We start from the raw sequence: 13,533 nt of genomic DNA, 5'->3' as shown, positions 1-13,533 counted from the left end.
GGAAGCCTCCCTCCAAAGGCATTTGGGAATTTTGGTGGGGTTGTTTGTGTTACACCCCTTCTTCATGCACCACTATCCTGATTGCCCACAACTGCTATTTGTAGTTTTTAAAAGATACACACAACATTAAGCCACATGGCCAAACATCTCGTGCTGTTTAGCTCTTTGGGGTAGAAATGCAGTTTTAAAGAGGTCTTCCAGGCTTAGGCATCAAAATATATTGTGCCTTGTGTTATTTCTGGCCACAGAATTCTGGGCTTGATAGACCATTGAGGTGATTTTTAAGTTCGTGGTATGACAAAGAATTATCCTGGCAAATTAAGAATACAGCCTGGCCATTCACAGTGGGGCGAAATCAACAAGTCATTTGGGTAGGCAGGCTAGTAACAATGCCTAGTAACAATGTTTCATTTTAATTCTTAAATATGGACTTGGAAAAGAGGTTACAAAGGTCTAATCACCCTTAGAGCCCCAGCTGCTCAAAGGTTTGAGATGCAGCTATATGTACCACCAGATTCATAGTAAGATTAAGCATCATTGAGGGCCAAACTTGGTGTGATGTTAATTGCCCACAAGCAATTAATATGCATGTTTTAAAGACATTGGTGAAAATCGCCCTCTCCCAAAGCTGCAAAGGCCTCAAAGGAGAGCTTCTTCAGTGGGACTGCGCTTAGGCAGCAGTTGCTGGTCTGAGAACACATTTGTGTAACTGAGCTTTTCAAATTAATCTTTATTTTCCCTGTGCAGTGTTAGATGGTTCTGCATGCAATGTGGGGCCGGCCAGCAGGCACAAGCTTCCTGGGCGCTGTGCTTTCATCACTGGCATCTCCCAGCACGTGCAAAGGCCTGGAGCCAAAGGGGTGGAGGCGGCTTTAGAGGCCAAGATTGTAGATTGCGTAGTAGCATTGGGCTATTGCCTCTGCGGGGAAATGACAGGGTTTGGCTAATTATATGCCTGTGTTGTCATTTTCACTTCTTAGTCCTGGTGGGAAAAGCAGAGGAGTCACTTTTCACTGGGGAAATTTAAATAAATTAATTAAAAGAAAACAAAGAAATCAAAGAGTCATTCCCATCTCCACTGGGCTGGCCTACATCTGCTGGGGTTACCAGGTCCTCAGGTCCTTGCAGAGCTGCCAAAACCTCTAAATCCAAAAGACAGATTTGGATGCCACCCACAACTGACCTAGAAGAGTTCCAATTTCAATATTTACACTGTGTAAAGCTAACATTTACATGCAGAAATGGAGGACAAAGAGAGTGCTGGAAATAAGACAGTTCATGTTCATGTATTTTAAAGGATGGGTTTTCTGCCTTTAAAAGATCCAGTTCAGTCACCAGAAAGCCCAAATCAGGAATTTGGCGCAAATTTCAATCTTAAAATATACCGTATTTTTCGGACTATTGGACGCACCGGTCCATAGGACGCACCTAGATTTTTTTGGGGGGGGGGGGAAATAAAGGCAAAAAAATTTATTCCCCCCCCCCGCCAGGCGCGGGGCTGGGGCGGGGAAGCCCGAGCTTCCCCCTCCCCCAGAACGGGACCCAGAGCCATGCCGAAGCTGCGCGCAGCTTTGGCATCGCTCTGGGAGCTTGCGGGGCTGGGGGAGGAGGAAGCCTTCCGCCAGCCTCCAAACCATGTCGGGAGACAGCGGGATGGCGCGCTGCGCCTCTCCCGCTGTCCCCCGAGTTTGCGGGGCTGGGCCAGCCTTCTAACCAAGTCGGGGGACAGCGGGAAGGGCGCGCTGCGCCCCTGCCGCTGTCTCCCGAGTTTGCGGGGCTGGCGACGGGGAGGAGCAGGCTTCTCCCCCCGCCAGCCTTCTAGACAAGTCGGGGGACAGCGGGAAGGGCGCGCTGCGCCTCTCCCGCTGTCCCCCGAGCTTGTGGGGCTGGCGGTGGGGCTCTCCTGAAGCCTGGAGGTTGTGGGGCTGGTGGGGGGGGAGAAGCAGGCTTGCTTCTCCCACCCCCAGCCTCCAGATCAGGTCGGGGAATAGCGGGATGGCGGAGCGCCGCCATCCCGCTATTCCCCGACCTGATCTGGAGGTTGTGGGGCTGGGGGGGGGGGAGAAGCAGGCTTGCTTCTCCCACCCCCAGCCTCCAGATCAGGTCGGGGAATAGCGGGATGGCGGAGCGCCGCCATCCCGCTATTTCCCGACCTGATCTGGAGGTTGTGGGGCTGGGGGGGGGGAGAAGCAGGCTTGCTCCTCCCACCCCCAGCCTCCAGATCAGGTCGGGGAATAGCGGGATGGCGGCGCTTCGCCATCCCCCTATCCCCCGAGCTTGTGGGGCTGGGGGGGGAGAAGCAGGCTTGCTCCTCCCACCCCCAGCCTCCAGATCAGGTCGGGGAATAGCGGGATGGCGGAGCGCCGCCATCCCGCTATTTCCCGACCTGATCTGGAGGTTGTGGGGCTGGGGGGGGGGAGAAGCAGGCTTGCTCCTCCCACCCCCAGCCTCCAGATCAGGTCGGGGAATAGCGGGATGGCGGCGCTTCGCCATCCCCCTATCCCCCGAGCTTGTGGGGCTGGGGGGGGAGAAGCAGGCTTGCTTCTCCCCCCGCCAGCCTCCAGATCAGGTCAGGGAATAGCGGGGTGGCGGCTCTGCGCCTCCCCGCTGTCCCCAGCTTTTGGGTGCAGGCTGCTGCCCGCAAGCCTTGCGAGCCCGCGGGACATCCCGCCGGGCTTGCAAGACTTGGGATAGCTTCCTGAAGCCTGGAGAGCGAGAGGGGTCAGTGCGCACGGACCCCTCTCGCTCTCCAGGCTTCAGCAAAAGCCTGCATTCGCACCATAGGACGCACACACATTTCCCCTTCATTTTTGGAGGGGAAAAAGTGCGTCCTATAGTGCGAAAAATACGGTAGGTGGTGGCTTTCAACTAAGTTTTACACAATGGAAACCCTCTGAAATGATTGGACTTAACTTCACTATGTTCATTAATTTCAGTGGGTCTCTCTGAAACTTAGTTGAATGCCTCTCTGAGACTGAAAGCGTGAAACACTGAAACTTCTGCTGCTTTTTCTGTCGAGATCAGTGCATACTCTCCAACATTTCTGATGAAATAGGAATGCCCTATCAGGCATGTCCAAAGTCTGTTTTGGGGGCCTAATCCGGCCCGCCTAAAAAAACCTCGACCTCGACAACTTCTATCCTAAAAAAAGCTCAGTAACTTTAGTCGGCCCTCATGGTCCTTCACTTCATCAAATCTAGCCCTCTTTGAAAAAAGTTTGGACACCACTATTCCATCGTCATTATCATACCTGCTCTTCTGACAGGGTTGCCCCAACCACTCTGGGCGGCTTCCAACATATATAAAAACATAATAAAACATTAAAGATTTAAAAACTTCCCTATAAAGGGCTGCCTTCAGATGTTTTCTAAAGGTTGTATAATCTCCATGGCAAGGCGGTTGGCATAATTCTATACCCTCTGATCAAAATAAAAGGTAAAGGTACCCCTGCCCGTACGGGCCAGTCTTGACAGGCTCTGGGGTTGTGCGCCCATCTCACTCAAGAGGCCAGGAGCCAGCACTGTCCGGAGACACTTCCGGGTCACGTGGCCAGCGTGACAAAGCTGCATCTGGCGAGCCAGCGCAGCACACGGAACTCCGTTTACCTTCCCGCCAGTAAGCGGTCCCTATTTATCTACTTGCACTGGCATGCTTTCGAACTGCTAGGTTGGCAGGCGCTGGGACCAAGCCGCGGGAGCGCACCCCGCTGCGGGGATTCGAACCGCCGACCTTTCAATCGGCAAGTCCTAGGCACTGAGGCTTTTACCCACAGCGCCACCCGCGTGATCAAAATACCCGCGTGATCAAAATAGGGACATCCTATCATTTGTCCAATGAAAACAGGGATGTCCTGAGGAAAAGCAGGACATTCCTGAATCAAATCAGAAACCAGCATGGCTTCTCTAAATCCAGGACTGTCCCTGGAAAATGGAGAGTCTGTCAGTAGTAAGTGGTGGGGACACGTGGCAATCAATAAAAAGTAAAGGTGTGTCTTAAAGTTTGGCAACCCCCATTGTAGCCAACTGGGCAGCGGGTTCAGTGCCTTCAGTGACTATTTTGATGTTCAATTTAGCACTTTCCCAGTGAACTGAAGTTATAAATCTCAGATTGGTGCTCAGTCTGTGCCACCCCCTCCATGAAAATGATGAGAACTTAACATAAGAAGAGCCTGCTGAACATAGGAGTCAACTCCTAGGGGCCAAGGTTGTTGTTTTTTTGCCTCCCTCTAAAAACCTGAAACGCGAGTGGCGCTGTGGTTAAACCACAGAGCCTAGGACTTGCCGATCAGAAGGTCGGCGGTTCGAATCCCCGCAACGGGGTGAGCTCCCGTTGCTCGGTCCCTGCTCCTGCCAACCTAGCAGTTCGAAAGCACGCCAAAGTGCAAATAGATAAATAGGTACCACTCCAGCGGGAAGGTAAACGGCGTTTCCGTGCGCTGCTCTGGTTCGCCAGAAGCAGCTTAGTCATGCTGGCCGACATGACCCGGAAGCTGTACGCCGGCTCCCTCAGCCAGTAAAGCAAGATGAGCACCGCAACCTCAGAGTTGGTCACAACTGGACCTAATGGTCAGGGGTCCCTTTACCCTTTGCCTTTAAAATATCTGATGGGCATAAAAGTTGGTGGCCATTGCCATTCAAATGGTTTGCGTGCACTCACCCCCCCCCCAATTTTTTTTATTCAAGTTGGCACTGCTGCTGCTGGATCAAGCTGAAGGAGACCCATCTCGTCTAGCATCTTGAACCCACAGTAACCAGCTATATACCTGTTGGAAATCTACAAGCAGGACCCATAGTTGCCTGAAACTGGTATTCAGAAGCACTGCAACCCAGTGGCATCATGTGGGGGGAGCCAGGTTGACCATGGTGCCCGGCGCAAAATTCTGAGGGGGTGCAACCAAGCATCAGCTTCCATGGGTATCCACACCCCACCCTGGCGAAGGCAGCAGAGCAGCTCAGGCCCTTGGTGAGCGGGTGCGGAGGGAGGGAGGTGGGCAAGGGGCGACCCCAGCACAGCCCAACCCAGTGCTCTTCTCCATGGGTGGATTTGCCCTCAAAGGACTGCCTTGGCCAGCCATGCTCCCTGCTACATGAACAGGTGGCATAGCCCAGCCCCGCTTGGCTCCAGTGAGGGGGTGCTCTGGGGGCTTCAGCAGCTTGCCAAGCCTGGGCGCCAGCAACCCATGCTACGCCACTGCTGCAGCCTCCAACTGTGGAGGCAGAACAGCCATCCGGGCTAGTAGCCATCGATAGCCCTCTCCTGCATGAATTTGTCTCATCCTCTCTTAATGCCATTTATATCAGTGGCCATCCCTGCCTCCTGTAGTTTGACTAAGTACTCCATGAAGAAGTATTTGCTTTTATCTATCTTCTGGAATATTCCTACATTCAGCTCCACTGGATGTCCACAAGTCATGGTGCTATGTTAGGGGGAGAAATCTTTCCCTCTATCGTCTTCTCCATGTCGTGAAGAATTTTGTAAACTTTTATCATGTCTTGCCAAGGTCTGGCATGTTCTGAACACATCAATGGTCTTTCCTTCCCGGTGCCATTTCACATTGCCAAAAAAAGAGGAAAGGTCTCACCAAAAAAAAGAAGACGCAGATTTACATAAAAAGTGTATGCAGTGGTACCTCGGGTTACATACACTTCAGGTTACAGACTCCACTAACCCAGAAATATTACCTCGGGTTAAGAACTTTGCTTCAGGATAAGAACAGACCTCCAGAATGAATTGAGTACTTAGCCCGAGGTACCACTGTATAGGTGTGCAAACTGGGGAGGGGGGGAATTGCGATAATTTGAATAAAAATGCAACACATCCCAACATAGCAAAGAAGAATTTCACCAGGTGACACAGGTGCTGTCCAGGTGCTGTTCCCTGTTGATGGGCATCTTCACAGTCTCTCAGTATGCAACACCTCCGCTCAGAGACCTGCTGACTTGCTACTATTACAATATTTGCTTGTTAGGTTGCTTGCTTTTAAGTCACTTTGGGCTGCCCTGGGCAAGATAAAGCAACTAACAAATTTAATAAGTAATAGTAATATTAATATTAATATAGGAAGCCTTTAACAGCTTGGGACCAGTTTACTTGCGAGATCACCTTATTCCATATACACCCACTCAACTGCTTTGATTTGTGGAACTGGCACCGTTTCAGGTGCCACATAATCTTCGGTCCACAGTTCAAAGAAATCAATCTTTTAGTTTTGCATTACTCACACTTTGGAACTCCCTGCCTATTGATATTAGGCAGGCGCCTTCCCTGTAATTTTTTTCTGTTCCTCCTAAAATGTTTTTGTCAAGGCAAGCCTGTCCAGACATGAGGAACACTGGCATGTGTATTAATCTAGTTCTCAACTTATTTTTGATTTTAATTATTTTTAATGTTCTAAATAGTTTTCTTTGAATCTGTTTTTAACTGGTAATCTTATCATTGTACGCTTTTTTTCCTAAACAGCTTTGAGGCTTTATTACAATCGTGTGGTATATAAATCTTGTGGAAATAAATAAATATATAAATTTCCAGCACCTTTAACAAACAACAGTTTCCAGGACTCTCCGTGACTGTTAAAAAAAGTGTAAGAGTCCTTTACAAGTATGGTGTGGATGTGATCCTGAGGAATAATCCTGAGGAATAATCAGATGTGGACTAAACCAATGGGATAGGGGGGGAGAATGCTCCCCTGCCCTTCTCTGAAATGGTCTCTTCATTCTCACCCCAGCACTCCATGGATGGCTATATTTTGTTTGCCACGCTGCCCAAGAAAGCTCGCCTGGCACCGATTAGTCTGTCATATTTTTGATGCTAGTATGAAAAATGTTTTTTATTTTCCCAGTCATCTGGATTAATGGTCCTTCTTTTAACTGGTGCTTTTGTTTTCTGTTTCTGTGCTGGGTGGTGGCGAATATCCTTGTTTTTGGACGAATGCTTGTTTTATATTTGTACTCCTCTTATGAATATTTTAATATGTGTGTTTGTATTCTATTTCCCTTGTGAATCGCTTTGGGACTCCTTTCGTATGGGTGAAGTGATAAATAAACTAAACTAAACTAACCAACCAGCTGAAGGGCGATAGTAAAAAGGTAAAGGTACCCCTGCCCGTACGGGCCAGTCTTGACAGACTCTAGAGTTGTGCGCCCATCTCACTCAAGAGGCCGGGGGCCAGCGCTGTCGGGAGACACTTCCGGGTCACGTGGCCAGCGTGACATCGCTGCTCTGGCGAGCCAGAGCGGCACACGGAAACGCCATTTACCTTCCCGCTAGTAAGCGGTCCCTATTTATCTACTTGCACCCGGGGGTGCTTTCGAACTGCTAGGTTGGCAGGCGCTGGGACCAAACAACGGGAGCGCACCCCGCCGCGGGGATTCGAACCGCCGACCTTTCGATCGGCAAGCCCTAGGCACTGAGGCTTTTACCCACAGCGCCACCCGCGTCCCTGAAGGGCGATAGTAATCGGCATGTATTTAAGGAATGAGAAGCAGCGAGAGTGCTCAGCTAATACGCAGGAGCATTATTAGATTATGTCTGAGCAGGAGGTTATTATTTCAACTGCATGGCAGCTGAGAGACGCTGCTCCCTGTGCCCTGGTGAGGAGGCACCGCATCACCTCATTGGAGCAAACGCTCATTAGCTGATCATGCCCCAAGGGCATCGGTGCCATTGCCATCCACTCCTACAGGCTGCAATAAAAGGCAATGAACAGGAGGCTCCATGGGCAGAGGAGGAGAATCTGTGCTATATCAGCTGGAGAGATAAAATTCCAGCAGCAGAACCCCTTCTGAATTCTGCACCTGGGCAATCCCCTGCTTACAGGGGTGCCAACATCAGTAAAATATGGGGGGAGAGTAACCCACACCCCACATAATTGATCACATGACATGGCACAAACATATCATTTGAATGCCAATAACCTGGGGGGCTGGCCCCCTCAAATATTTTATTGGGGAGGCGAAGGGACCTCAACCCCTAGGAGATGGCTTATATAGCTGCTTGCAAGCACAGCCAGGCTCCCAATTCAATTCAAGCCACAGGACTTTGGGCAGGAGCAGTGGTGTTAAGGAAAGAGGGAGAGACATGTACAGCATGGTGTTTAAAGCACATGGCCTCTCTCCAAGAATCTTGGGGACTGTAGTGTACCCCTCACAGAGCTACAGTTCCCAGCACCCTTAACAAACCTTGGTTCCCGGGATAATTTGGAGAAAGTCATGCGTTTTTGAGGTGCGTTGGGTGTGCTTCAAATGTTGGATGCAGCTCTGCCCATAGCCTTTGCCAGCCTCGCCTCCCTGCCTCGCCTGCCCCCACCAATGTTTTGGACCACATTACGCTGGCCGGTTCTGATAGGAGTTGTGGTTCAAGACAAACATCTGGAGAGTACCAGGCTGGCAAACTCTGATCTAAGAATGAGAAATGAACAAGGGAAGATGTACAAGTCTTTCTTTCTTTCTTTCTTTCTTTCTTTCTTTCTTTCTTTCTTTCTTTCTTTCTTTCTTTCTTTCTGTCCTTCTGTCTATTGCTGCTCCTCTGCCTTTAACAGCAGCTGGACACACAGAAATATAGCAGTGAAACTTGGCAGGGGAGGGGGGGGAATAGGGGTAAAGCTGAAGATGGAGAAGGCCAGAGAAAAGGTTGGCAGCCCCAAACACCTTCCCCCATTTAATAAATGAAGCAAGTGTTTTAATACAGAAATCTTCAAGGGTTTTCAGCCCGTATGACCAAGGTGAGGCCTTGATGGTGCTGCTGCTTCCAGGGGCTGCCCAGTTGGTGCTGACCTATAACAACAGGGCTTTTTCAGTGGTGGTTCCCTAGCTGTGGAATCTCCTTCCCAAGTGAGGTGTACCTGTCTCCATCATTATTAAGCTTCAAGAGGAATGTGAAAGCATTCCTGTTTGGGTTGCCATATGTCCTCTTTTTCATGTAAAATGAGAGTTGTCACAGCGATCCTAAAACTGTTGTTGTTGTTGTTGTTGTTTAGTCGTTTAGTCGTGTCCGACTCTTCGTGACCCCATGGACCAGAGCACGCCAGGCACCTCTGTCCTCCACTACCTCCCGCAGTTTGGTCAAACTCATCCTGGTAGCTTTGAGAACACTATCCAACCATCTCGTCCTCTGTCGCCCCCTTCTCCTTGTGCCCTCCATCTTTCCCAGCATCAGTGTCTTCTCCAGGGAGTCTTCTCTTCTCATGAGGTGGCCAAAGTACTGGAGCCTCAGCTTCACGATCTGTCCTTCCAGTGAGCACTCAGGGCTGATTTCCTTAAGAATGGATGCGTTTGGTCTTCTTGCAGTCCATGGGACTCTCAAGAGTCTCCTCCAGCACCATAATTCAAAAGCATCAATTCTTCGGCGATCAGCCTTCTTTATGGTCCAGCTCTCACTTCCATACATCACTACTGGGAAAACCATGGCTTTAACTATACGGACCTTTGTTGGCAAGGTGACGTCTCTACTTCTCAAGATGCTGTCTAGTCCTGTCATTGCCCTTCTCCCAAGAAGCAGGCCTCTTTTAATTTCGTGGCTGCTGTCACCATCTGCAGTGACCATCTGGCTCAGATCCTAAAACTAGAAGTCAGCAAATGTGTCCTCTTTTTTGCTCTTCAAAATGTGGCCAACCTAATTTCTGTTTACCCCGGTTCATTTGATGGCTGTTCCTGACTACCCTGAGTTCATTAACTGCTTCTACAATACTGTTGACTGTAACTGATTTCATGTTTTTTGAATGTGGCTGTTATTAGAATGTTTCCTTTGTTTTTGTTTTAGATGCTGCATCTCTTTGCTGCCCTGAGCTCCTTGGGGAGGAAAGGATGGGGTATAAATTCTAAATTCTATTGTTATCTATCTGTCTTGAGAGACAATGGAAGAGTGTGCCATTGGGGGTAAAGTCAAACTGTAGAGACCAATACAGGAGAGACATGTTTTACTGCAGCTGGGGCAGATGCTGTTTATACTCTCTGTGCTGCTCTCAGCAGTCATTCCTCCTCTGGTCACTGCTGTGGACCCGCGACCTGACTGTCTCCGGGCACTCTGCCCATCTGCAAGGGAGAGTTAATGTTGCCAGCCTTCATGTCACATTTGCAGACATATTTTTAATGCAGAGTTGGTTTGCTGTCAGACTCTTTGGACGCAGAGGAATAGTGGGAGGAACCAGCTAGAGAACCCCCAAGGAAAGAAGGATTTGGTGGTCAGAGGGAGAAGACTGGAAGGAGGAGGTGTTGGAAGCTGAAGAGGTAACCAGGCTTAGGGAGCGGGGAGAGTCTGTGGCAGAGTAAAGTTCAGAATCAGAGGCTGAAGCTGAAGAGCAAAGAAGCCAAGAGACAGAGATGAGCCAGGTTTGTGAAGAGACATGTGTGTCTCCCCATCCTGCTGGGGAGGCTCCCTTCCACCCTGGTCTCCCACAACCAGGTGAGGCATGAATCAGGAGATTACTGGGGGCAGGGAGGAACCTGGAGAGGAGGAGACATAGCTGGCTGTGGGGAGACAGAAACCTTTAGTCTCACAACTGCCTCATGGGGACAAGACCTGAGCTGCAGATCCTGCTTTGGTAATAGTTAACTCCAGCTTGCTCAGTCTGATTTACTGCTGGATCACTTCTGTGATCTGCCAACAGGCCTGGTGCCTGAATCCAGCTCCCTCTAGAGCACATCCTGCCATCTTCCATTCTGTGTATTTGACTAAGCCAGCATAGACATTGCTGAGACAGAAGTGTGAACATGCTGGGAATGTGAGCTTGGAAGAGTTCATATTTTTTGGGCATGCAATGTCAAAACTCTTCCTAATGCAGCGCATATGGAAGGCATTGAGGTGTTGCCCCTGGTGGTTTAAGTTGCCCATGATACTCACTTCCATAAAGCAGCATGCTCTACATGCAAGCCTGGTAGATCTTCATATTGGTCTTGGTCATTAGGATCACAGTCCCCCATACTCTTTTGGAGACTAAGCCATTGTCATAGCTGTATTACTAATGTGCTTGTCCAGCTCAGTGTCAGTGGAAAGGTTGCTGGTTATGATGGAGTCCAGGTAGAACATATCATCTACCACTTCAGGCCAGCAATGCTGATGTGTGGAATGCTGGCAACATCCTGACTCGGGCTGGGCAATGGAACCAGCCAAATATCACAATATAGTGATACATCATGATGTTGAAAAGCAGAGGGAGGAACAAGCTGCATTGGGCCTGGGCCCGCAAGGGAGCAATGGCATTTGCATCCCAGTGCCTAATGGAGCTCGTTCCTCCCTTGGTGTGCTGGGCACTGGCGACAGTCTGTTCGCTGGCAACACACGGTGCGCCAAGGGACAAATGAGTTCCATCAACCACGGCACCTTGTGGGGCTGGGGCTGATGGAGCTTGCTGCTCCATGCTGCATCAACTCCGGCGCTTCCTGGCTCATTCCTCCCTCAGCCTGAGGGTCGAGCACAATAGTACCTTTACCCGAAGGTATATCACAGGTGAAACTGTGACTCAGAAGTGGCGGCGGTTTCACCTGCGATATACTGCCGGGCTCTGCCCCTCAAACCAGTCCTGGGCAATATATTGAAACATTGTCCAGGCCTAGTCCTGACCCAAGATGTTGGTTGTCATCGGGCTGATGGTGAGGCTGTACTCCACACAGGCTTGGGGAAATGGTTGATGAGTCCATGCATGGCTTCCTTGGATTGCACTGCCACAAAGCTGCATCATCTACATACAACATCTCTTGGAAGAGAACCTGCCACACTTTAGTCTTGGCCAGGTTGAACAGACCCCTGTCACCCCTTGAATGGAAGTACACACCATCTTCAGTCGAGCTGAAGGCACAAGAGAGTAGGGGTGAGAACACAACCCTGTTTCACACTGCTCCAGAGCCGTCTTTCCCATAGGGCTTAGTGGTTCGTTGCGCCAGTGCGCCAGCCTCTCAGGGGCGCCCAATGAGTGGGGGAGCTACATAGCTTTGCCGGCGGCTTCCCCTTTCCCTGCACACCCGCCAGCTGCGCCCCACCTGCCATATGGCTGGCGGGCATGCAGCTTCCTTCCCAAGCCTCCGCGAGGATTGCTCTCCCGCAGTGGCATGGGGGAGAGTTGTGTCCCGTCCCCCCCATGGCTGGCAGTGTGCAGCTTCCCCCTCCCTACTATCTGTGGTAATTTGGGGGCACTGGGCAGATATTTGCACCCAGGCCGCCACATCTGCTAAAGATGTCAGTGAGTGACTGCATTATCTCCGTTTGGTGGGATTTTATTGAACACAGGGAAAAAAAGAAAAATTACAAGTTTCACAATAAATTCAGAATAAGCAAGTTTCAAGTTACAGGTTTATATTTCTGTATATCTGACAAGTCATGTGCACCACTTGTTTTTTCATTTCTTACGACAGTACCCTCCACTTACCTGCCTACATCTTATCACAAATATCTGGATAACCCACTTTATAATTTCTTCATGTGAATGTAACATCCCATGCCAACCTTGGTTTGCTTCGGTGTAGTTTTTGTGTGTTTCTTATATGAAGTTCTGTGATCAAAACAGAACTTGGGTTAAAATCTGATAAAAATACATATTAAAAATTAAAAGAAAGAAATTGTGTTAGCATACCCAATGACCACCCCCACCCCCAAGAAGTGCCGCTGCATACCCTCCAACATTTCTCCAATAAAAATAGGGATGTCCCATTCCATAATGATAATTTTACTATTTATGCCCCACACATAATAAAACATTAACCGTTTTTATAAAAACTTCCCTACACAGGATTGCCTTCAGACAGCTCAGGTGTTGGATAACTCCATACCCTCCAACATTTCTCTAATGAAAATAGGGACATCTTAAGGAAAAGTGGGACATTCCCCAGGATCAGAAACTGAGACGGCTTCTTTAAATTAGGGATGTCCCTGGAAAACAGAGGCACTTGGAGCCTCTGCCTCTCTTTAGCACACCAGCACATGCAGCAGAAGCCTTCTAATGGGGCCTTGGGGAGTCACAGCAGACGGGACAATGGCTTGGCTCAGTACCAGGCAGCCTCGGAACCAGTTTGCTTCTTTCATCCTCCTGCCCTCCCTGCTCCTCTTGCCCCACTCTGGGCGAATGTGGGCCATTGCAGCTCTGAGCATAAGCACAACACGTGCAGCACCACCCAGCCTCTCCCATTCAGGAAGGACAAGACCACACCTGCCCTGTTCCACCCTGCCGGGGCCAGAGCTGACTCACAGGCCAGCAGCCAAGAGCCATGGCACAATAGGAGACGCAAGCGGAGGAAGAGGATGGCGGTTTGGTTGGGGGCTTGGTTGGCAAGCTGAAAAGAGCTGGGGATCTCTGGCGCACGCATGCACGCACGTCCACACACACATCGAGAAAGAAGAGCTTTGCTGGGGCTGAGTGGGAAGTGCTACAGCCAGGTGCTGTGGAAGACTCCCAGAATCACAGATGATAAGCAATGACAATTGCTTTTTTAAAAAGTATTCTTATTCTCAAGTGCATACAGTGGTACCTCGGGTTAAATACTTAATTCGTTCCGGAGGTCCGTACTTAACCTGAAACTGTTCTTAACCTGAAGCACCACTTTAGCT

The sequence above is a fragment of the Podarcis muralis genome, chromosome 7 (genome assembly GCF_964188315.1).
Source record: "Podarcis muralis chromosome 7, rPodMur119.hap1.1, whole genome shotgun sequence".
In the NCBI taxonomy this organism is placed as follows: Eukaryota; Metazoa; Chordata; class Lepidosauria; order Squamata; family Lacertidae; genus Podarcis; species Podarcis muralis.
Note: the sequence above shows the minus strand (reverse complement) of the source record.